The following is a 25,518-nucleotide window of genomic DNA, read 5'->3' as shown; positions in this document are numbered from 1 at the left end:
ATGAAAGTAAATACAAAGGGTTCACATCTAGATGCAAACCATTCATCAATTCCAAAAATAGACAGGCCAGAGTTAAATTTGCTGAAATGAAGCCAGCTCATGAACCTCATGAAGCCAGCTCAGTTCTGGAAAAGTATTCTATGGACAGATGAGACAAAGATCAACCTGTACCAGAATGATGGGAAGAAAAATGTTTGGAGAAGAAAGGGAACGGCACATGATCCAAGGCACACCACATCCTCTGTAAAACATGGTGGAGGCAACGTGATGGCATGGGCATGCATGGCTTTCAATGGCACTGGGTCACTTGTGTTTATTGATGACATAACAGCAGACAAGAGTAGCCGGATGAATTCTGAAGTGTACCGGGATATACTTTCAGCCCAGATTCAGCCAAATGCCGCAAAGTTGATCAGACGGCGCTTCATAGTACAGATGGACAATGACCCCAAGCATACAGCCAAAGCTACCCAGGAGTTCATGAGTGCAAAAAAGTGGAACCTTCTGCAATGGCCAAGTCAATCACCAGATCTTAACCCAATTGAGCATGCATTTCACTTGCTCAAATCCAGACTTAAGACGGAAAGACCCACAAACAAGCAAGATCTGAAGGCTGCAGCTGTAAAGGCCTGGCAAAGCATTAAGAAGGAGGAAACCCAGCGTTTGGTGATGCCCATGGGTTCCAGACTTAAGGCAGTGATTGCCTCCAAAGGATTCGCAACAAAATATTGAAAATAAAAATATTTTGTTTGGGTTTCGTTTATTTGTCCAATTACTTTTGACCTCCTAAAATGTGGAGTGTTTGTAAAGAAATGTGTACAATTCCTACAATTTCTATCAGATATTTTTGTTCAAACCTTCAAATTAAACGTTACAATCTGCACTTGAATTCTGTTGTCGAGATTTCATTTCAAATCCAATGTGGTGGCATGCAGAGCCCAACTCGCGAAAATTGTGTCACTGTCCAAATATTTCTGGACCTAACTGTATATATATATATATATATATATATATATATATATATATATATATATATATATATATATATATATATATATATATATATAAAACATACTGTATATATAACATTTTGGAAATAACTGGTGGGATTTATACATTTCATATATATGCCATCAATTATTTTCAACACTCCCAAATAGAGAGCCAAGCATACTTATGGTTACTTCAGCTTCATCACCATTGGTGCCATGTGGGTGTTTTCTGCTTCCAGATGTACACGGGTCGGTCTGTTCCTATTCACTGACGGCCAGCAGAGATACCGTGACAGACTGAAATACAAATTACAGGACACCTTTACTTGTTTGAGCACTTTATAGGCCTAGTGTAAAGTTTTACATAACGGCATAGACATGAGTCGGATTCTCTGCAACGCGTCTATGGGAAACCCAGCCGTATTAATGAATTCACCTCCGTCCACCGCGCTCCATTACTCAGTAATGTAAATAAACAGGTGTAACTTTGTGATCTCTTCTATGTAAATGTTTCCTATTAGGAAAAAAAAAAGGAAGCCACTGCTACATTTATCACAGAACTGTTTTAGGGGTATGCTAATGGGCAGAAGAATATTTCTAACTTCCATCATGTGGTTTAATCACCAGCTGGAGATCAAAAGCCACCATGTGATTTTATATGCTATGGGCTGCTTCCAAAATACCCCGACATGGAATGAGATCAATGTCAAAATTGGTACATACAGCAAAGCGCTTGCAATAAAAAGCTTTTTATGTGTCTTGTTCAAAGCATTTAAGTGCCTTTTAGATCACTGATTGAACCGTACTCACTAGAAAGTGGAACCTTATAATACCAAAATACATTTCCAAAACAGAATTCCATTAGAGGAGAAAGGAAAAAATAAAAAAGGAGGTTTTTATTTATTTATTTTTTTGTGCATTTTTTTTTTTTTACTTTTATTTTGCTGCAACAGGAGAGATAATAATTCTTTCAGCGTGTAATGGGATAAATGAAATGTTTGGTGATAAACAGAAAATGTTTGCATTGTGGCGGGAACACTCCATATAGTTTACGGGCGCCTGTGTGTGTTTACAAATTATATACAAGATAATACGGGGAGCAGAGCTCATTAGAAAGCGATAAGTCTATTGAAGGGACTGAGATGATACACAATGGAGAGCACCCGGCACAACACGCCGCTCTGCACTTACTTATTTTCTCCGCGCTCGTTACCCGGTAATGATACAGTACTGGAGGTATGGCTGCTGAATGGCTTTAGATTGAGTCTCAGAGCTGGATGAGGTTTGCCCCTTTTCCCAGAATACCTTTTTAGTTATTTTTGTTTTTTTTTTTGCTAATATCACGTTTCAGTTACTATTACGACTCCGGCTTGAAAATAAAATCTTTACCCAAGTGGCAGCAAAGACTACCATGTAGCATAGTTGCCACTAAACCTCTTTTCTGGTGTAAAGGTTCTGCAACTTTCTAATTTATTTTGCATTTTAATTTCTCACCATGATCAAGATCTCTGATGTTTGCTTATGTCCAAAGGCTAAAAATCAATCCAGACTTTAAAGGCGTTATCCAGGACTATTTTACTGTTTTTACCATGGGCCTAAAAACTAACACCATTCTACAGTGTGTCCACCCATATCCTGTCCACCGCCATTAACTTGAGAACGGCGGCAGCTATAGGCATAGAAGTGGTGTCTAGGTATAGTAAAGTAGCCATGCACTACGCAGTGAAACCACCTATAGCGCCACCTGGTGGAAAACAACGGAGTTAGCATTTTTATCTCGAAAACGTAACGAGATAGAGAAAAAAAGTGAATTACAAAGTTGTAAGGCATCATCAATTCAATACGAATCGACACCTTGCATACAGATATGCTATGATATGAAACCCATGACCCCCCAAAACATTGAATGCTGGTCACACATATGGCGCTCATTTAACTTTGATGCTCAAAGTGGCCCCCGTCAGCTGCAATGCACATCTGGACTCTGGACAGCATACTGTATCTTGCTGCACGTTGTGCAATATGATGAGAAAAAACAAAGAGTAAAAAAATATGATGTAAAAAAATACATTAAAATCCTATTCCCTCCCTGATGAAGCGGTGTGCACCCTCGCCTTCCCTCCCTGATGAAGCGGTGTCCACAGGGGTGCTATTTAATCCTGCGAAACGTACGTTGGAGGTTTTAGGGGGCTTTTCTTTTGGGGGGGTCCCCTTAATTGGGAATTTGGCTCTTTTCAGAATTCTGCAAGCAGCCTTTTTGCATATCATCATGACATTGTCATTGTATTGTGTTGATTGCATGTGATAGGGTGGATTCCACATATATACTGTGCTTATAGCAGCTCCATGATCTATTTTTTGCTAATTGCACTTGGCACTTTATAACTATTTCATGCTGCTATATTTGCACTATATCCACTATTGCACTCAGCACTTTATGACTATTAATTTATTTTGTGCTGCTATGTTTGCACTTTGTCTGTAATAGCTGCTAGTCAGGATACTGCACTGACAATTTATTCAAAGTACTGTATAGTGAAACTCTTCTTGTTAGTCTTTATACCCACTTTGATTGTTTCTGTACATGCTGTTGCCTTTCCCCTGGGGTCATCATTCACTTTCATCCCCCCATTCTTTGTATTTTATGGTGTTTTATATGGCCATTTTTCCCCCTTTTTTGTGTTTTGTTCATTTCACACATAAAATTGTCATTGTTTTGCACTATTTATTACTCCGGTTCTCCTTGTTTGTTGGTTGTGCAATATGGTAGGTGACACGTTTGCACAAGCATCTGTGATACGTCGTCGTAGGTCCTGCAATGTTGGTGGAGGGGTCGCATACACCTGCTGTTTGATGTGACCTCACAGAAAGAAGTCCAATGGGGTCAGGTCAGGTGAGCGTGGAGGCCACTCCACACAGCCACCACACCCAATGACTTGTAGGAAGGTCTCCATGAGGTATCGCTTCACGTCCGCAGACTTGTGAGTTTTACACGTTCTAATCATAGCATTTCTCTATGCAAGGTGTCGATTCGTATTGAATTGATGATGCCCTACAACTTTGTAATTCACTTTTTTCTCTATCTTGTTCCGTTTTCGAGATAAAAATGCTAACTCCGTTGTTTTCTACCAGGTGGCGCTATAGGTGGTTTCATTGCATAGTGCATGGATACTTTACTAAACCTAGACACCACTTCTATGCCTATAGCTGCTGCCGTTCTCAAGTTAATGGCGGTGGACAGGATATGGGTGGACACACTGTATAGTTCCTAACCGGTGCTAGCTCAGAGAGGTCACGGATCGCTCCTGCCGGCGATTGTGCAGCTTCACGTCAGCAGAGCATCGACTTATCTTCCGGGCTGCTCTGTTGACAGGGTGTGATTACCAAAGTCATGTGATTGACAACTGGTTCCCCGCAGGTAGGCAGTGGAGAGCTAGCTGTCAGTCAACACGGAGTAGAGTGGAAGAGAAGTGGCTGCTCTATCAACATGACCTCAGTGGAAGATGCAGAATCACCGGCAGAAGCAGTCTGTGACTGCCCTGTTAGTTCTTAGGCCCATAGTAAAAAAATAAAGTAGTTACAAATTACTTCTTTAAGTGGTTAACCACAAAAAAAAGTTACTAAAAGTTACTAAAGATGAGGAATTCAATTCATGCTTCATGAGTACTGAGCACCCGAGCATGGTAGTGCCCGCTCATCACTAGTTACGAGTACAGAGCACCTGAGCATGGTAGTGCCGCTCATCACTAGTTACGAGTACAGAGCACCTGAGCATGGTAGTGCCCGCTCATCAAAAGTTACCAGTACAGGGCACCTGAGCATGGTAGTGCTCGCTTATCACTAGCTACAAGTACTGAGCACCTGAGCATGGTAGTGCCCGCTCATCACTAGTTACGAGTACAGAGCACCTGAGCATGGTAGTGCCGCTCATCACTAGTTACGAGTACAGAGCACCTGAGCATGGTAGTGCCCGCTCATCAAAAGTTACCAGTACAGGGCACCTGAGCATGGTAGTGCTCGCTTATCACTAGCTACAAGTACTGAGCACCTGAGCATGGTAGTGCCCGCTCATCACTAGTTACGAGTACAGAGCACCTGAGCATGGTAGTGCCCGCTCATCACTAGTTACGAGTACAGAGCACCTGAGCATGGTAGTGCCCGCTCATCACTAGTTACCAGTACAGGGCACCTGAGCATGGTAGTGCTCGCTTATCACTAACTACAAGTACAGAGCACCTGAGCATGGTAGTGCCCGCTCATCACTAGTTACCAGTACAGGGCACCTGAGCATGGCAGTGTAGCGCCCCTGACTATATCAGGGTGCTACAGGGAACTGCATCCTGTCCGCCAGGGTGCAGGACCCAACCCCCATGGTTCCAGGTTCCCAATAACTGGTTTCACACCATCAGCACTACAAATCCCAACCACACCTCACATCAAACCTGTTAGACACACCAGTGAGATGGTCAAGTTGGAGTAGGGCCATACACCTGGGGGTCAGGCAGACTGGTGGGAGGGAAGTTTCAGTGAGTTCAGGGGAGTCGAGGAGTTGAGAGTAGCCCTCAAAGAGTGAGGAGCTGGGAGTAGTAGCTTCCAGGGAGCGAGACCAAGGTTGGGTCGCAGCCGGTGGTCCGGGACCACAGGAGTCGGGGACCGGTGGCAGCGACATTGGAAAGGGTGCGACGGACATAGTCTAGGAGGACCGTCAGCATCAGGACCCCAAAAGAACTGACCGGTACCGAGCACGACGGGGTACAGGATCATAGGTCGGGAGCAGGTTCATCCGTCCTGATAATTAACCTGGGAGAGAGAGTATCTTCATGAACTTCCCTAAGAGCTCAGAGATTGAAGGCATCAGCACAACACGGGGGATAGGGTTCTCCATAAAAAGCAGCCCAACTGAAATCCCAAGTGCCAGCCATCAAGAGCACAGCTGCCTTACACACAGGTAGTGGGGCCCCAACAGCTTCATGCCAAGGGGCCACAACAGACAACTAAAATCGTGCACGGAGGCAGGGTCCGGACTATCAAGTGACACCGGTGGGAGCGGATACCTGGACGGGCTCCTTTGTAGAGACTGTGATGCACAGAGACTTTGGTTTATCTTCAGTGTGAGTGTCTGCTTTATAATCCTCATCCTGTACCACGACTACCCACAGTGAGTAACCTGGTCCCCTGCACCCTGCGCTCACAAATATCCCACACCAATACCTCAGAGGCCGGGGCCTTCCCTACCTGCGGAGGGACCGACACCTTGCTGCTCCACACCATCTGCCCCGGTACTCCTTGCAGCAGCGGCGGTACTCCCATTACTACAACCTGCAGGTAGCGTCCCGAACATCTCCCATGTAAATATCCCCTTCCAAGGATCGGAGTGAGTGCCGAGCCCGGACCCCTCGAGCCATGACCACCCCGGATCCGAGCACCCAGGTCTGCGCCGGGGCAGCACAGCAGTGCTCACTCATCACTAGTTACGAGTACCGAGCACCTGAGCATGGTAGTGCCCGCTCATCACTAGTTATGAGTACCGGGCACCCGAGCATGGTAGTGCCGCTCATCACTAGTTACGAGTACTGAGCACCCGAGCATGGTAGTGCCGCTCATCACTAGTTACGAGTACTGAGCACCCGAGCATGGTAGTGCTCGCTCATCACTAGTTACGAGTACTGAGCAACCGAGCACCGAGCATGACAGTGCCTGCTCATCACTAGTTACCAGTACTGAGCACCCGAGCATGGCAGTGCCCGCTCATCACTAGTTACGAGTACTGAGCACCCGAGCATGGCAGTGCCCGCTCATCACTAGTTACGAGTACTGAGCACCCGAGCATGGCAGTGCCCGCTCATCACTAGAGACTACAGCTTCATTCACTGTCCATTATAGCAGGTTGTTACACTACTGCACCATTCACATGGAGGCAAGGGAAACACGTTTTTTATGACCAGTGGTCTTCATTGGTTAGAGACCCTTACTGTTCATGCTGTGAATATGTGATAAATGTTGTTCCTGGGACATCACCTTTAACTTTTTGGGTTTTAATCGCACCTGAATTGGACAACGATGTGGCTCTGTTCAGACCTGAGTTATGCACGATATCTGCCATCATAAATACTGACCCCCAGACAGAACTGAGATGTGTCCATTAAAGGTCAATGAGGTAATGAAAAAAACCTAGTGAGAAAACACAGAAACAAGCTGACCATTTGGTTCTCACTTACCTTACAAGACTTGCCTTGTAGACTATGGCTTTTCACACGTTTTCTGCGGGTGCCTCGCTCACTACCGGTGGTTTCTGTCCATGCCAAAATTAAACCTAACACTGAAATAAATATAAAGTTAGTAAATTTTGTTGCTAAACCAGAGAGGATTAAACTCACAGAAAGGCTGGTGTAAAGTCTGACTTCTCATCCTGGTGTGATGTGCGCCCCGAGGGCACGTCTTGTCATTCTGGTAAACTTTTCATGTCCTAGAGCTGAACTTTACATGTGACAGTGATACTGTCCTGTAAGGTACTTGGCCTAGACACAGGGTGGGGTACGACCTAAAGCACCATAGTAGACAGGCCTAGACACAGGGTGGGGTACGACCTAAAACACCGCAGTAGACAGGCCTAAACAAAGGGTGGGGTACGACCTAAAGCACCGCAGTAGACAGGTCTAGACATAGGGTGGAGTACGACCTAAAGCATCATAGTAGACAGGCCTAGACACAGGGTGGGGTACGACCTAAAGCATCATAGTAGACAGGCCTAGACACGGGGTGGGGTATGACCTAAAGCATCATAGTAGACAGGCCTAGACACAGGGTGGGGTACGACCTAAAGCATCATAGTAGACAGGCCTAGACACAGGGTGGGGTACGACCTAAAGCATCATAGTAGACAGGCCTAGACACAGGGTGGGGTATGACCTAAAGCATCATAGTAGACAGGCCTAGACACAGGGTGGGGTACGACCTAAAGCATCATAGTAGATAGGCCTAGACACGGGGTGGGGTATGACCTAAAGCATCATAGTAGACAGGCCTAGACACAGGGTGGGGTACGACCTAAAGCACCGCAGTAGACAGGTCTAGACATAGGGTGGAGTACGACCTAAAGCATCATAGTAGACAGGCCTAGACACAGGGTGGGGTACGACCTAAAGCATCATAGTAGACAGGCCTAGACACGGGGTGGGGTATGACCTAAAGCATCATAGTAGACAGGCCTAGACACAGGGTGGGGTACGACCTAAAGCATCATAGTAGACAGGCCTAGACACAGGGTGGGGTACGACCTAAAGCATCATAGTAGACAGGCCTAGACACAGGGTGGGGTATGACCTAAAGCATCATAGTAGACAGGCCTAGACACAGGGTGGGGTACGACCTAAAGCATCATAGTAGATAGGCCTAGACACGGGGTGGGGTATGACCTAAAGCATCATAGTAGACAGGCCTAGACACAGGGTGGGGTACGACCTAAAGCACCGCAGTAGACAGGCCTAGCCATAGGTTGTGGTATGACCTAAAGCATCATAGTAGACAGGCCTAGCCATAGGGTGGGGTATGACCTAAAGCATCATAGTAGACAGGCCTAGACACAGGGTGGGGTACGACCTAAAGCACTGCAGTAGACAGGCCTAGCCATAGGGTGGGGTATGACCTAAAGCATCATAGTAGACAGGCCTAGACACAGGGTGGGGTATGACCTAAAGCACCGCAGTAGACAGGCCTAGACACAGGGTGGGGTACGACCTAAAGCACCACAGTAGACAGGTCTAGACACAGGGTGGGGTATGACTTAAAGCACCGCAGTAGACAGGTCTAGACACAGGGTGGGGTATGACTTAAAGCACCGCAGTAGACAGGTCTAGACACAGGGTGGGGTATGACTTAAAGCACCGCAGTAGACAGGCCTAGACACAGGGTGGGGTACGACCTGAGGCACCGCAGTAGACAGGCCTAGACACAGGGTGGGGTATGACCTAAAGCACCGCAGTAGACGGTGGCCATCACCTGTGCAAGAATCACGAGTCTTTTCAGCAGGCTGTCGGGGGGTTGCCTCAGTTCCACGTCGCGGTGAGCGTGGGTCTCCGTGCAAACATTCAGTTCCTGCTTAGTAAAGAAGTCACATACAATAATGACTCATTAGTAAAGCATATAAGACTTTCTAATAAATTACACCACAAAGCAGGAAGAGGCGCAGAGATGCTGCAAAATTCTACTAAAATTAAAGGAGTTATCCATAAATGTCCAGATTATGGAAAACAAATCAATTTTGTTCTAAGTATTAAAAATGAAGAATGCTTTATGCCCTGGACCACGCACTCCTTTCCTGGCTGCATGTAGGCACCGGACAGGTCATTCTGACAAGGTTGTTTATAGCCACTCTTGTAGACTGGCTAGTACACTAGCCGTAAGTGTCACTATGGCCACATTGACCTGTAAACAGGCCCTCAGCGGGTATCAGGGTTTCGCCTGGAAACAGGCCTCTAAGGTTTTTAGCTCTCTAATGGTTTTCTAGATTGACTATGACAATTTCTTGCTTGGCTTCATATTCAGACGCTGACTCTTCTTCCAGTTGACGTCTTCTGGCAATGGACTGCCTTCAGCTCTCTTCACAAAGGGTTAGTCACCCTTATACAGACCTGTCACAGTCCCAAAAAGGGTGATAGAGGGGGTATGGGGAGAACTCCGTGCACCTCAAAGGAGCAGTCTGTGTGATTAGAGGGTGGTATGGGGAAACGTCTGTGCACCTCGAGGGAGCAGTCTGTGTGATAGAGGGTGGTATGGGGAGAACTCTGTATCTGGAGGGAGCAGTCTGTGTGATAGAGGGTGGTATGGAGAGAACTCGGTATCTGGAGGGAGCAGTCTGTGTGATAGAGGGTAGTATGGGGAGAAGTCTGTATCTGGAGGGAGCGGTCTGTGTGATAGAGGGTAGTATGGGGAGAAGTCTGTATCTGGAGGGAGCGGTCTGTGTGATAGAGGGTAGTATGGGGAGAAGTCTGTATCTGGAGGGAGCGGTCTGTGTGATAGAGGGTAGTATGGGGAGAAGTCTGTGCACCTCGAGGGAGAGGTCTATGTGATAGAGGGTGGTATGGGGAGAACTCTGTATCTGGAGGGAGCAGTCTGTGTGATAGAGGGTGGTATGGGGAGAACTCTGTATCTGGAGGGAGCGGTCTGTGTGATAGAGGGTGGTATGGGGAGAACTCTGTATCTGGAGGGAGCAGTCTGTGTGATAGAGAGGGTAGTATGGGGAAACGTCTAAGCACCTCGAGGGAGTGGTCTGTGTGATAGAGGGTGGTATGGGGAGAAGTCTGTGCACCTCGAGAGAGCAGTCTGTGTGATAGAGGGTGGTATGGGGAGAAGTCTGTATCTGGAGGGAGCAGTCTGTGTGATAGAGGGTGGTATGGAGAGAACTCTGTATCTGGAGGGAGCAGTCTGTGTGATAGAGGGTAGTATGGGGAGAAGTCTGTGCACCTCGAGGGAGAGCTCTATGTGATAGAGGGTGGTATGGGGAGAAGTCTGTATCTGGAGGGAGCAGTCTGTGTGATAGAGGGTGGTATGGGGAGAAGTCTGTATCTGGAGGGAGCAGTCTGTGTGATAGAGGGTGGTATGGAGAGAACTCGGTATCTGGAGGGAGCAGTCTGTGTGATAGAGGGTAGTATGGGGAGAAGTCTGTATCTGGAGGGAGCGGTCTGTGTGATAGAGGGTAGTATGGGGAGAAGTCTGTATCTGGAGGGAGCGGTCTGTGTGATAGAGGGTAGTTGTCACGCTCCCCGGGTCCCCTGCTCTGTTCCCCGGCTCACCTGCCACGCTCCCCGGCTTCCCTGCGTCGCTCCCCGGTTCTTCAGTCCGGTCTCCGCCGCTCCCCGGTCTCCAGCCTCCATTGCTGGCGGTTCCCAGGCGTCCTGGTCTCTGCTCCAGGCGCCCGTCGGCTTCTCAGCCCCAGCCCGGCTCTGCTGCTTCCTCCTCACCGCTCCCTGCCCTGGCTTCTGGCACCCGGGCCTCGCGCATGCGCATTAGGGCGCGCGCGCGGTCATTGACCCTTTCTTAAAGGGCCAGCGTCCACTAACAGGAAATTGGGCACACAGGTACAGGGTATAAAGGGGTTAAGTGTCCAAGTGGGCGGGGCCTGTTCTTCGTGTTTCCCAAGCTAGGAGTCAGGTCTCCTTGTGTTCCTGTGAGATACTCACCTCTCTCTCTTCTAGAGCCGATCCTGCTTCGCCATCCGGTCCTGCCGAATCCCGAACCCCGAACGCTGCCTATCTGCCATCCTGACAGTCCGTTCCATCTCTGATCCCTGCGGTGACCCGTCTGCTCGCTCCATCGGTTCCGGACTCCGCCTGACAACATCTTGGCCTCCGAACCTGAGCTCCGTCACCCGGACTACCATCAGTGACTCCGTGGTCCCAGGGACTTCTGCATTCTCCTCTTGTACACGGACTGTCCTGCTACCTGTAGTGCTCCAGCTACCGGACCCCTTACCATCATCAAGGAGTTCGGCCCAGTGGATCCACCTCCTGGGTCTGCCCGTCCACCTGGCCCTAACAGTAAGAACAGGCCATGGATCCCGCTGAAGCTCTAGCAGCCCTGCAGGAGGAACTCACACGCCAGCGTGAGACTCAGACCCGCATGCTGCAATTCATGTCTTCTGTGGACGCCCGCCTGAACACGCTACAAGCGTCGGTTACATCTTCAGCATCTCGGGCTTCCACTAGACAATCCACGGCTCCAGCCCCCGTGGCAGCCTCTTCGGATGCTTCCAGACTTCGTTTGGCCTCACCACCCCGGTACGCCGGAGATCCCAAGACCTGCAGGGGATTCATAAACCAATGCTCCCTCCATTTCACGCAGCTGCCGCATTTGTTTGCCTCCGACCAAGCCAAGGTCGGGTTCATCATGTCCCATCTAGAGGGTGAGGCACTGGCGTGGATGAACCCCTTGTGGGAAAAGGAGGATCCTGTGACCACGAACATCCAGGAGTTCCTGCAGGCATTTCGTGGCACCTTTGACGAGCCCGGACGCGCCTCCGCGTCTGCCTCATCTCTTCTCCGGTTACGTCAGGGGACTCTGACGGTGGGTCAATACGCCATACGTTTTCGCACCTTGGCTTCGGAACTCGGGTGGAACAACGAGGCTCTAACCGCCGCCTTCTGGGAAGGACTCTCGGGTCGAATTAAAGATGAGCTGGCTGGTCGTGACGTACCGTCCACCCTGGATGCCCTGATTACCCTAGCGACTCGAGTGGACATTCGCTTTCAGGAGCGATCCAAAGAGGTGTCCCGTGAGAGACGGCCGGTACGGCATTCCTCTCCTCCGCAGAAGCCCGCCGTACTTCAGTCAACGGCATCTGGTGTCTCCGTCCACGAGCCCATGCAGATCGACCGTGTGCGACAGTCTGAACAACGCCGAGCAGAGCGGCTCGCCAAGGGCCTCTGCTTCTACTGCGGAGAGGGCACACACCTGCTACGCTCCTGTCCAGAAAGGCCGGGAAACTCCAAAGCCTAGGGTTGGTAGGAGAGGCCACCCTAGGTGCTGGGACTCTCTCAGACCCGGTTACCTGGACTGTGCAAGTGACAACGGGAGAGACGCGGTTCACGGCTGAGGCGTACCTCGATTCTGGGGCAGCAGGCAATTTCATCCAGCAGGCCACGGTGGACAAGTACCAGGTGCCTGTTACTCCACTCGACAAACCCCTCGTGATTGCCTCTGTGGATGGGAGACCCCTCTCTGACACCATCTCGTGGATCACCAGGCCGGTCGAACTGCGTATCGGTGCCCTGCACACCGAGAACATCGCTCTCTACGTCCTTCCACACATGTCCCATCAAATCCTGCTGGGACTTCCCTGGTTACGGACACACGAACCATCAGTCAGCTGGGGTACTGGTGAAATCACCCGATGGGGCTCCTCTTGCCACGAGAAGTGTCTGAAGACCATACAACCCATCCGACGACCTCCGGTTCCAGAGTCCCTACCGGGACTGCCCTCGGCCTATTGGTCCTTCGCGGATGTCTTCAACAAAAAGGAATCAGAGGTACTTCCGCCACATCGTCCTTACGATTGTGCCATCGACCTGCTCCCGGGAACTACACCACCTCGAGGACGGATATATCCGCTGTCTCCAGCCGAAACAAGGGCCATGTCTACTTACATCACAGAGAGCCTGGCAAGGGGATTCATTCGGAGATCCTCCTCTCCTGCTGGAGCAGGCTTCTTCTTCGTTAAGAAGAAAGAAGGTGATCTACGTCCATGCATAGACTACCGGGGATTAAACCAAATCACCGTGAAAAACAAGTACCCTCTGCCGCTCATCCCCGAATTGTTTGATCGGCTTAGAGGAGCTCGTGTGTTCACCAAGTTGGATCTTCGGGGTGCCTACAACCTGGTCCGCATCCGCTCGGGGGACGAATGGAAGACCGCGTTCAATACTCGCGATGGGCACTATGAATACTGTGTGATGCCCTTCGGCCTGTGTAACGCACCAGCAGTCTTTCAGGAATTGGTGAACGACGTGTTCCGGGACCTTCTTTACATCTGTGTGGTGGTGTATCTCGATGACATCCTGGTCTTTTCTCCGGACCTCCAGACCCACAGAGAGAACGTGCAGCTGGTACTACGACGACTGAGGGAGAATCGTCTGTACGCCAAGTACGAGAAGTGTGTCTTCGAGCAGTCTTCTCTTCCCTTCCTGGGTTACGTCATCTCCGATACCGGACTGTAGATGGATCCGAAGAAGGTCTCTTCCATTCTCAACTGGCCCCCTCCTTCTGGACTGAAGGCAATCCAACACTTTCTGGGATTCGCCAACTATTACCGCCAGTTCATCCCTCACTTCTCTGCTCTGACTGCTCCTCTCTCCGCCTTGACCAAGAAGGGGGCTAATCCAAAGGACTGGTCACCTGCGGCCGATGCCGCGTTTGGCTCTCTGAAGCGGGCATTTGCCTCCTCTCCTGTGCTCCACCGTCCGGAGTTAAACCGACAGTTCACCTTGGAGGTGGATGCCTCCTCCTCGGGAGCTGGAGCAGTGCTCATGCAGAAGTCCTCCTCCGGGAAGATGGTGACTTGCGGTTTCTTCTCCAAGAGCTTCTCAGCGCCTGAACGCAACTACACCATCGGTGACCGAGAACTATTGGCAGTCAAACTGGCTCTGGAGGAATGGCGCTACCTTCTGGAAGGAGCAGTCTACCCCGTTATTATTTACACGGACCACAAGAACCTGGAATACCTGCGGTCTGCTCAGCGACTGAACCCACGGCAAGCCAGGTGGTCCTTGTTCTTTGCCAGATTTGATTTCCAGCTCCATTTCCGACCCGCGGACAAGAATGTACGCGCAGATGCCTTGTCCAGGTCTTTCATGCCCATGGAGCAGGAGGAGGAGATATCCCAGCCCATCATTTGCCCTAGTAAGATCATTCCGGTGACTCCTGTCACTCTGGCCCAAATACCGCCCGGGAAGACCTATGTCTCTGAGACTGACAGGCAAAAAGTGCTACATTGGGGCCATGCCTCGAAAATAGCCGGTCATGCTGGTCAGAAGAGAACATGGAGTACGATTGTACGTCATTACTGGTGGCCATCCCTTCGCACGGACGTCGCTTCTTTTGTCTCAGCCTGCTCCTCTTGTGCCAGGAATAAGACGCCCAAACATCTGCCATATGGCCGTCTTCTGCCTCTGCCTATACCCTCAGTACCGTGGCAACACATTGCGATGGACTTTATTACGGACTTGCCATTGTCCCCCGGACACACAGTCATATGGGTCGTGGTGGATCGGTTCTCTAAAATGGCTCATTTCGTCCCTATGGCTGGACTGCCCTCTGCCCAGGAACTCGCTGACGCCTATGTACAACACATCTTCCGCTTGCATGGCTTTCCATCACACATTGTGTCCGACAGAGGAACTCAGTTCACCTCCCGCTTCTGGAGGGCTCTCTGCAAACATATGGGAGTGACTCTGGACTTTTCTTCAGCCTACCATCCTCAGTCGAACGGCCAAGTGGAACGGGTCAATCAGATCTTGACCTCCTTCTTACGTCACTACGTCAACGCCCATCATGACGACTGGTCCACGCTTCTTCCTTGGGCTGAATTCTCCCATAACCACCACGTCAGTGAGTCCTCCTCCAGCTCTCCCTTCCATGTCGTTTACGGACTTCAGCCTTCCGTCCCATTACCTGTATCCTCTTCCTCGGATGTCCCTACTGCTGATGCTGTAGCCCGTGACTTTGCAACCATTTGGGACTCTGTTAAGGCGTCCCTTGGACGTGCTTCCCTGCGGATGAAAAGACACGCAGACAAGAGGCGTCTGGACCCTCCGTGTTTCTCTCCAGGAGATCTCGTCTGGCTTGCTTCCAAGTACGTCCGATTGAAGCTACCATCCTACAAGCTGGGACCTCGCTACATCGGGCCGTTTAAAGTCCTCGGCAAGATCAATGAGGTCTCCTACAAGCTGCAGCTCCCGGCCACGATGAAGATACCCAACTCCTTCCACGTCTCCCTGCTCAAGCCGGTTGTCCTTGGTCCCTTCTCCGCTGCTGCCAGTTCGGCTCCTCCTCCTATTGCCGATGACGACATCTATGCGGTAAGGGATATCGTGGCCATGAAAACTGTACAGGGCCGACAGTTCTTCCTGGTGGACTGGGCAGGCTATGGTCCTGAGGATAGGTCCTGGGAACCCCGGGAGAATGTGGGTACTCCTTTGATCCGTGCCTTCCTGTCCCGGTTGCGGGGATGGGGGCGTGGGGGGGGGTACTGTCACGCTCCCCGGGTCCCCTGCTCTGTTCCCCGGCTCACCTGCCACGCTCCCCGGCTTCCCTGCGTCGCTCCCCGGTTCTTCTGTCCGGTCTCCGCCGCTCCCCGGTCTCCAGCCTCCATTGCTGGCGGTTCCCAGGCGTCCTGGTCCCCGCTCCCGGCGCCCGTCGGCTTCTCAGCCCCAGCCCGGCTCTGCTGCTTCCTCCTCACCGCTCCCTGCCCTGGCTTCTGGCACCCGGGCCTCGCGCATGCGCATTAGGGCGCGCGCGCGGTCATTGACCCTTTCTTAAAGGGCCAGCGTCCACTAACAGGAAATTGGGCACACAGGTACAGGGTATAAAGGGGTTAAGTGTCCAAGTGGGCGGGGCCTGTTCTTCGTGTTTCCCAAGCTAGGAGTCAGGTCTCCTTGTGTTCCTGTGAGATACTCACCTCTCTCTCTTCTAGAGCCGATCCTGCTTTGCCATCCGGTCCTGCCGAATCCCGAACCCCGAACGCTGCCTATCTGCCATCCTGACAGTCCGTTCCATCTCTGATCCCTGCGGTGACCCATCTGCTCGCTCCATCGGTTCCGGACTCCGCCTGACAACATCTTGGTCTCCGAACCTGAGCTCCGTCACCCGGACTACCATCAGTGACTCCGTGGTCCCAGGGACTTCTGCATTCTCCTCTTGTACACGGACTGTCCTGCTACCTGTAGTGCTCCAGCTACCGGACCCCTTACCATCATCAAGGAGTTCGGCCCAGTGGATCCACCTCCTGGGTCTGCCCGTCCACCTGGCCCTAACAGTAGTATGGGGATAAGTCTGTATCTGGAGGGAGCGGTCTGTGTGATAGAGGGTGGTATGGGGAGAACTCTGTATCTGGAGGGAGCGGTCTGTGTGATAGAGGGTGGTATGGGGAGAACTCTGTATCTGGAGGGAGCAGTCTGTGTGATAGAGGGTGGTATGGGGAGAACTCTGTATCTGGAGGGAGCAGTCTGTGTGATAGAGAGGGTAGTATGGGGAAACGTCTAAGCACCTCGAGGGAGTGGTCTGTGTGATAGAGGGTGGTATGGGGAGAAGTCTGTGCACCTCGAGAGAGCAGTCTGTGTGATAGAGGGTGGTATGGGGAGAAGTCTGTGCACCTCGAGGGAGCAGTCTGTGTAATAGAGGGTGGTATAGGGAGACGTCTGTGCACCTCGAGGGAGCAGTCTGTGTGATAAGAGGGTGGTATGGGGAGAAGTCTGTATCTGGAGGGAGCAGTCTGTGTGATAGAGGGTAGTATGGGGAGAAGTATGTGAACCTCGAGGGAGCAGTCTGTGTGATAGAGGGTGGTACGGGGAGAAGTCTGTGCACCTCGAGGGAGCAGTCTGTGTGATAGAGGGTGGTATGGGGAGAAGTCTGTGTATCAGGAGGGAGCAATCTGTGTGATAGAGGGTAGTATGGGGAGAAGTCTGTGCACCTCGAGGGAGCAGTCTGTGTGATAGAGGGTGGTATGGGGAGAAGTCTGTGTATCTGGTGGGAGCAGTCTGTGTGATAGAGGGTAGTATGGGGAGACGTCTGTGCACCTCGAGGGAGCAGTCTGTGTGATAGAGGGTGGTATGGGGAGAAGTCTGTGCACCTCAAGGGAGCAGTCTGTGTGATAGAGGGTGGTATGGGGAGAAGTCTGTGTATTTGGAGGGAGCAGTCTGTGTGATAGAGGGTGGTATGGGGAGAAGTCTGTATCTGGAGGGAGCAGTCTGTGTGATAAAGGGTGGTATGGGGAGAAGTCTGTGTATCTGGAGGGAGCAGTCTGTGTGATAGAGGGTGGTATGGGGAGAAGTCTGTATCTGGAGGGAGCAGTCTGTGTGATAGAGGGTGGTATGGGGAGAAGTCTGTATCTGGAGGGAGCAGTCTGTGTGATAAAGGGTGGTATGGGGAGAAGTCTGTGTATCTGGAGGGAGCAGTCTGTGTGATAGAGGGTGGTATGGGGAGAAGTCTGTATCTGGAGGGAGCAGTCTGTGTGATAGAGGGTGGTATGGGGAGAAGTCTGTGTATCTGGAGGGAGCAGTCTGTGTGATAGAGGGTGGTATGAGGAGAAGTCTGTATCTGGATGGAGCAGTCTGTGTGATAGAGGGTAGTATGGGGAGAAGTCTGTGCACCTCAAGGGAGCAGTCTGTGTGATAGAGGGTGGTATGGGGAGAAGTCTATATTTGGAGGGAGCAGTCTGTGTGATAGAGGGTGGTATGGGGAGAAGTTTGTATCTGGAGGGAGCAGTCTGTGTGATAGAGGGTGGTATGGGGAGAAGTCTGTGTATCTGGAGGGAGCAGTCTGTGTGATAGAGGGTGGTATGGGGAGAAGTCTGTATCTGGAGGGAGCAGTCTGTGTGATAGAGGGTGGTAAGGGGAGAAGTCTGTATCTGGAGGGAGCAGTCTGTGTGATAGAGGGTGGTATGGGGAGAAGTCTGTATCTGGAGGGAGCAGTCTGTGTGATAGAGGGTGGTATGGGGAGAAGTTTGTATCTGGAGGGAGCAGTCTGTGTGATAGAGGGTAGTATGGGGAGAGGTCTGTGCACCTCAAGGGAGCAGTCTGTGTGATAGAGGGTGGTATGGGGAGAAGTCTATGTATTTGGAGGGAGCAGTCTGTGTGACAGAGGTTGTTATGGGGAGAAGTTTGTATCTGGAGGGAGCAGTCTGTGTGATAGAGGGTGGTATGGGGAGAAGTCTGTGTATCTGGAGGGAGCAGTCTGTGTGATAGAGGGTGGTATGGGGAGAAGTCTGTATCTGGAGGGAGCAGTCTGTGTGATAGATGGGAGATAGTGAACAGTCTGTATAAGAGGGGGCATGTGGAGCAGTTTAATTGACATAAAGGGGTTTATGGGGAGCAGTCTGTGTAACAGCGAGGGGAATCATGGTAGCGGTTTGTGAGAGAGGAGCAGCCTTAACGGAGGAGGAACCATGAGATAGATGTGGCATATAGCTGCTCTTTTAGCCTGGCTAGTACATCAGCCGTTAGTGGTACTAATGCCACAATGGCCCAGACCTTCAGTATCCCGTCTTCAGATGGCTCTTCAGGTTTTTAGCTCTCTGCTCTTTTTCTCAGATTGGCTATGATAACTTTTTCCCTGATCTCACCATTTTCCTTCTAGGCCGCTAACTCATCCAGTTGCTTTTTTCGGGAGATGGTCTGTCTGCAGTGCTCTGCACAAAGGGTAGGACTGAACAGGTCTCTCTCTTCTCGCCGGCTTATGGTAGTGGCGAAGACGTGGGTTGATGGATTGATCCCAGAAAACGCTCTTCTCTGTCCCAAATACAGTAAAGGTGGCTTTACACACTGCGACATCGCTGTAACTTCACCGGATTTGTGACGTAATAGCGACCTCCCCAGCAACATTGCAGTGTGTGAAACACATCAGCGACCTGGCCCCTGCTGTGAAGTTGCTGATCGCTACAAATCGTTCAGGACCATTCTTTGGTCCTTTGTTTCCCGCTGTGCAGCATGATCGCTAGAAAGTCTCAGTGTGTAAAGGGGACTTAAAATGTGCAGGCAGCAGGGGCCGGCTTCTGCGGACACTGGTAACCACGGTAAACTTTGGGTAACCAAGAAGCCCTGTCCTTGGTTACCCGATATTTACCTTCGTTACCAGCCTCCGCCGCTCTCACTGTCAGTGCCGGCTCCTGCTCCTTGCACGTGTAGCAGAGTACACATCGGGTAATTAACCCCATGTGTGCTGTAACTAGGAGAGCAGGGAGCCAGCGCTAAGCAGTGTGCGCGGCTCCCTGCTCTCTGCACGTGTAGCTACAGCACACATCGGGTAATTAACCCGATGTGTACTGTAGCTAGGAGAGCAGGGAGCCAGCGCTAAGCAGTGTGCGCTGCTCCCTGCACGTGTAGCTGCGTGCGCTGGTAACCAAGGTAAATATCGGGTTAGTTACCCGATATTTACCTTAGTTACCAAGCGCAGCATCGCTTCAGTGCGTCGCTGCTGGCTGGGGGCTGGTCACTGGTTGCTGGTGACAGCTCACCAGCAACCCGTGTAGCGATGCTCCAGCGATCCCTGCCAGGTCAGGTTGCTGGTGGGATCGCTGGAACGTCTGACTGTGTGACCTCTCACCAGCGACCTCCTAGCAACTTTCCAGCGATCCCTATCAGGTTGTATTGTTGTTGGGATCGCTGGTAAGTTGTTTAGTGTGACGGTACCTTAACACAAGCTACAAAGTGATGTCTGAAGATCTACTGATGACCTGGGAAAGATTGTTCCCTTAGGTCTCCACTGATCGGGCAGATCACTGATGAATGTGTCGCGGGCGGAGGGGCGCGCTCGCCGCGCTGCGCTCGCTAACGCTCGGGTCCGGCGCTGCTGCTGCTCGGTGGCTCGAGCGGTGGGCCAGATCCGGGGACTCGAGCGGCGCTCCTCGCCCGTGAGTGAAAGGGGTAGTTTGGGTTTGGGGATTTGGTCCGTGACGCCACCCACGGGTTGTGGTGAGCTTGGGCACCACCGCTGCTGGTGACGGGGATCCCGGGAGCGGTGGCAGGGAGCAGCTGGGATGTTGTTCTCCCCCTCCGTGGGTAGGGATTGGTGGTCCCGGGGCCCGGTGAGGTGACGGGGAGGCAGGGTCGGGAAGGTGCAGGGTTGCCTGGACTGCGCTGCGCAGTGCCGGATGGCACTGGTGTACTCACTAGGCCACAAATGTACGCAAAGTCTCTGGTAAACCAAACGGCTTGATGGACGGGTCCCGCAGCCGGCTGCTGTAGCTTCTCCCGGACGGGTGGTGGTGGCTGCCTTTCCCTGCACCTGTATGTATGTTCGGTCCCGATGGATTCCCACCGGTAACCCGCTCCCCAGCGTATATATGCGCCGGAGGAGCCCCTTTTGCCTGCAGGCTCTGGCCCTTGGAACTCTAGCTGTGGCGGTAGCTGTATTTCCTTTTTGCTGGTTGGACGGTTGACTTCAATCGGGTCTTGGCTGTTAGGAAACCCCTGGGGTTCCGGTCACTGACGGATTTAACCTCTAATGGCGGCTCCAAGCCTGGTCGGGGTCAGCAGGCTCTGCCTGAGTGTGCTGGCTTCACTTCGCTCCCCGGTTCGGTACCGGCGGGCCACCGCCCGACCCCGGTCCTACGGTTCCGCGTTGATCTGCCTCTCCTGCAGACGGCCACCACCGTCTGCCAACCTTGCTGGACGTGCCCGGGCTCCGACCCGGATACCTGCAGTAGCTCCTCTCACTTACACTGCTCAACACTATCTGCTTCCTTTTCCCGCCTCCAGGACTGTGAACTCCTCAGTGGGTGGGGCCAACCGCCTGGCTCCACCCCACCTGGTGTGGACATCAGCCCCTGGAGGGAGGCAACAAGGATTTTATGTCTGGCTGATGTGCCTGTCTCAGGGTGGGGGTGCGTGTTGTAGTACCTGTGACGACCTGGCTGGTCCAGGGCGCCACAAATGTCTCTGCCGAACATGGGGATAACTGTATGACAGTAATCCATATATATTTTGTTTATTTCATCATACAGTACCAGAGATCTGGGCCTTTATGTTGTACTGATTTTTGAATGGTCTTTATAAGAGGGTGTGGCTTACAGTATCCTCAGGGGTGTGTCTTTAGGCTGCTGTGCATAATTGCTGTGACCCATGCCCCCTTTCTTAAGGCTATAAAAATTGACACCAAATTAGGAGGCCCAGATCTCCAGCACCGTAGAACGGAATTATTTGAAAAAAGAAAAAAAAAATAGCCTACTCGGTGGAGAAGTAGGAATAAAGTAAGAGCAAAAACTGGGCATGACTGACCTGTCGACACAGGGGTCTGGTTTGAAATCTGTACTTATTTTATCTGCTTGTATTTATTTAGGGGTTGTTCTGGGGTATTTTTATGCACTTAATTTACTTAGGGGGCTAGTGTGGGTTCTGTATCTACATAGTATTTATTTAGGGGGTCTGCAGTAAATCTGGGATCTGTATTTAGGAGTCCAGTATCTATTTATTAGGTGATTTGGGGTCTATTAGTTTAGGGGTGTCTGTATTTATTTGAGGGTCTCTATTACTTTAGGAGGTCTTGTCTGTGTAGTTATTAGGGGGTCTGGGGTCTATCTATTTTGGCCTTTTAGTTCTGTGGTCTGTATTTATTAGGAATTTGGTCTCTGCTAGTGTAAGGGGTCTTGTCTACTTATTAGAGGGTCTGGTGTCCAGTTAGGGGACTGTTGGGGGTTCTATATTTGTTACGAGGTCTAGTGTCAGTCAATTGTGGGCTTCTGGTGTGGGGTCTATATTTATTAGAGGCTCTCTGGCTGTTCGAGTCCGGGCTGCAATAACTGAAGAACAGTAGACCACAGAGCGCACTGTGCCCTCCCCTGCTGCCCAATTACCAATGCCACTGCTATCTGCCTCCACAGGATGCAGACAATGGTGAACTCATTGGTCTTCCACCAATCAGCACCAAGCACAGAAGATGCCATAATAACGTTACATCACTGAGTGTGCTGTACGGAGCGTCAGTGCCCCGGACACTGGAGAAGTGTACTGGGGAGAGGGAGTGAGGTATGTGGTGTTTCTTTTATTGTGTATCACATGTTTGCATGTACTGTATAGAGGAGGCTATGTAGGGCTCATTTTGTATATAGGAGGCTATGTGGGGGCTCATTCTGTATATAGGAGGCTATGCGGGGGCTTATACTGTATCTAGCGGCTATGTGAGAGCTCATGCTGTATATAGGGGCTATGTGGGGGTTCATGCTGTATATAGGAGGTTCATACAGTATTTAGGAAGCTATGTGAGGCTCACAATGTATATATTAGGCTATGTGGGGACTCATACTGTATATAGGACTCATATTGTGTATATGGGCTATGTGAGGGCTCATACTGTATTTAGGAAGCTATGTGTAGGAGTCTGTATTTTTTAGGGGGTCGGCTGTGTGTTTATTGGGGGGGGGGATCATCTGTATTTATTAGAGGCTCATCTGTGTATTAGGGGGGCATCTGTATTTATTAGGTGGGGGTCATCTGTGTTTATTGAGGGTGTGTGTGTGTGTATTTATTAGAGGGTCAGCTGTGTGTTTATTGGGGATCATCTGTATTTATTAGAGGCTCATCTGTGTATTAGGGGGGCATCTGTATTTATTAGGTGGGGGTCATCTGTGTTTATTGAGGGTGTGTGTGTGTATTTATTAGAGGGTCAGCTGTGTGTTTATTAGGGGGGTGGGGATCACCTGTATTTATTAGGGGTTGTCTGTGTATTTATTAGGGAGGATATCTGTTTATTGGAGGGGGTCTGTGATTCTATTAGGGGGTTACCTGTATTTATTAGGTGAACATCTGTATATTTAGTATGGAGTCTGCTGTGTATTTATTAGGGAGGGCCTCTGTATTTATTAGGGGTCTGCTGTGTATTCATTAGTGGGGTCATCATATGTATTTATTAGGAGGTCTGCAGTGTGCTTAGGTGTATGGGGCCTGACTTGCACTGCCCTCTCTCAGCCATTATCAGGTGTCTAGCCTCCCCCCTCGCTCTTCTCCTCAGCCTGTCTCCCTTTTCTCCTCAACCTCTGTCTCTGTCTCTTTTCTTTCTCAGCCTCCGTCTCCCTTCCTTCTCAGCCTCTCTTTTCTCCTCAGCCTCTCTTTTCTCCTCAGCTTCCGTCTCCCTTCTTTCTCAGCCTCTCTTTTCTCCTCGGCCTCCATCTCCCTTCCTTCTCAGCCTCTCTTTTCTCCTCGCCCTCCGTCTCCCTTCCTTCTCAGCCTCTCTTTTCTCCTCGGCCTCCGTCTCCCTTCCTTCTCAGCCTCTCTTTTCTCCTCGCCCTCCGTCTCCCTTCCTTCTCAGCCTCTCTTTTCTCCTCGGCCTCCGTCTCCCTTCCTTCTCAGCCTCCGTCTCCCTTCCTTCTCAGCCTCTGTCTCCCTTCCTTCTCAGCCTCTGTCTCCCTTCCTTCTCAGCCTCTCTTTTCTCCTCAGCCTCTGTCTCCCTTCCTTCTCAGCCTCTCTTTTCTCCTCGGCCTCCGTCTCCCTTCCTTCTCAGCCTCGCTTTTCTCCTCAACCTTCGTTTCCCTTCCTTCTCAGCCTCGCTTTTCTCCTCAACTTTCGTTTCCCTTCCTTCTCAGCCTCTCTTTTCTCCTCTGCCTCTGTCTCCCTTCCTTCTTTCTCAGCCTCTCTTTTCTCCTCTGCCTCCCCTTCTTTCTCAGCTTCTCTTTTCTCCTCTGCCTCCCTTCTCAGCCTCTGTCTCCCTTCCTTCTTTCTCAGCCTCTCTTTTCTCCTCTGCCTCTGTCTCCCTTCCTTCTTTCTCAGCCTCTCTTTTCTCCTCTGCCTCTGTCTCCATTCCTTCTTTCTCAGCCTCTCTTTTCTCCTCTGCCTCCCTTCCTTCTTTCTCAGCCTCTCTTTTCTCCTCTGCCTCCCTTCCTTCTTTCTCAGCCTCTCTTTTCTCCTCTGCCTCTGTCTCCCTTCCTTCTTTCTCAGCCTCTCTTTTCTCCTCTGCCTCTGTCTCCCTTCCTTCTTTCTCAGCCTCTCTTTTCTCCTCTGCCTCTGTCTCCCTTCCTTCTTTCTCAGCCTCTCTTTTCTCCTCTGCCTCTCTTCCTTCTTTCTCAGCCTCTCTTTTCTCCTCGGCCTCTGTCTCCCTTCCTTCTTTCTCAGCCTCTCTTTTCTCCTCTGCCTCTGTCTCCCTTCTTTCTCAGCCTCTCTTTTCTCCTCTGCCTCTGTCTCCCTTCCTTCTTTCTCAGCCTCTCTTTTCTCCTCTGCCTCTGTCTCCCTTCCTTCTTTCTCAGCCTCTCTTTTCTCCTCGGCCTCTGTCTCCCTTCCTTCTTTCTCAGCCTCTCTTTTCTCCTCTGCCTCTGTCTCCCTTCCTTCTCAGCCTCTCTTTTCTCCTCTGCCTCTGTCTCCCTTCCTTCTTTCTCAGCCTCTCTTTTCTCCTCTGCCTCTGTCTCCCTTCTTTCTCAGCCTCTCTTTTCTCCTCTGCCTCTGTCTCCCTTCCTTCTTTCTCAGCCTCTCTTTTCTCCTCTGCCTCCCTTCCTTCTTTCTCAGCCTCTCTTTTCTCCTCTGCCTCTGTCTCCCTTCCTTCTTTCTCAGCCTCTCTTTTCTCCTCTGCCTCTGTCTCCCTTCCTTCTTTCTCAGCCTCTCTTTTCTCCTCTGCCTCTGTCTCCCTTCCTTCTTTCTCAGCCTCTCTTTTCTCCTCTGCCTCCCTTCCTTCTTTCTCAGCCTCTCTTTTCTCCTCTGCCTCTGTCTCCCTTCCTTCTTTCTCAGCCTCTCTTTTCTCCTCTGCCTCTGTCTCCCTTCCTTCTTTCTCAGCCTCTCTTTTCTCCTCTGCCTCTGTCTCCCTTCTTTCTCAGCCTCTCTTTTCTCCTCTGCCTCTGTCTCCCTTCCTTCTTTCTCAGCCTCTCTTTTCTCCTCTGCCTCTCTTCCTTCTTTCTCAGCCTCTCTTTTCTCCTCTGCCTCTGTCTCCCTTCCTTCTTTCTCAGCCTCTCTTTTCTCCTCTGCCTCTGTCTCCCTTCCTTCTTTCTCAGCCTCTCTTTTCTCCTCTGCCTCCCTTCCTTCTTTCTCAGCCTCTCTTTTCTCCTCTGCCTCTGTCTCCCTTCCTTCTTTCTCAGCCTCTCTTTTCTCCTCTGCCTCTGTCTCCCTTCCTTCTTTCTCAGCCTCTCTTTTCTCCTCTGCCTCCCTTCCTTTTCTCCTCTGCCTCCCTTCCTTCTTTCTCAGCCTCTCTTTTCTCCTCAGCCTCTCTCTTCTCCTCAGCCTCCGTCTACCTTCCTTCTCAGCCTCTCTTTTCTCCGCAGCCTGACTCTTTTCCTCCTCTGACTCGTTTTCTCCTCTCACTCATTGGCGGGAAACCCTCCCCGTCCTCAGCTTGAAGCGCGGGT

General features: G+C 51.0%; 1 long non-coding RNA gene across 1 annotated transcript; it reads right to left on the bottom strand.

Moving 5' to 3' along the window:
• Positions 1–1,180: 1,180 nt before the first annotated feature.
• Positions 1,181–25,488, bottom strand: LOC142257966 (uncharacterized). The gene is made up of 4 exons (XR_012727684.1): positions 25,405–25,488; positions 8,991–9,086; positions 7,211–7,311; positions 1,181–1,289 (listed from the first exon to the last, which is right to left on the bottom strand). It is a non-coding gene; the product is annotated as an uncharacterized LOC142257966 (long non-coding RNA).
• Positions 25,489–25,518: the final 30 nt, after the last annotated feature.

The sequence above is a fragment of the Anomaloglossus baeobatrachus genome, chromosome 12 (genome assembly GCF_048569485.1).
Source record: "Anomaloglossus baeobatrachus isolate aAnoBae1 chromosome 12, aAnoBae1.hap1, whole genome shotgun sequence".
NCBI classification, from domain to species: domain Eukaryota; kingdom Metazoa; phylum Chordata; class Amphibia; order Anura; family Aromobatidae; genus Anomaloglossus; species Anomaloglossus baeobatrachus.
Note: the sequence above shows the minus strand (reverse complement) of the source record. Positions and strands in the feature narration are given on the sequence as shown.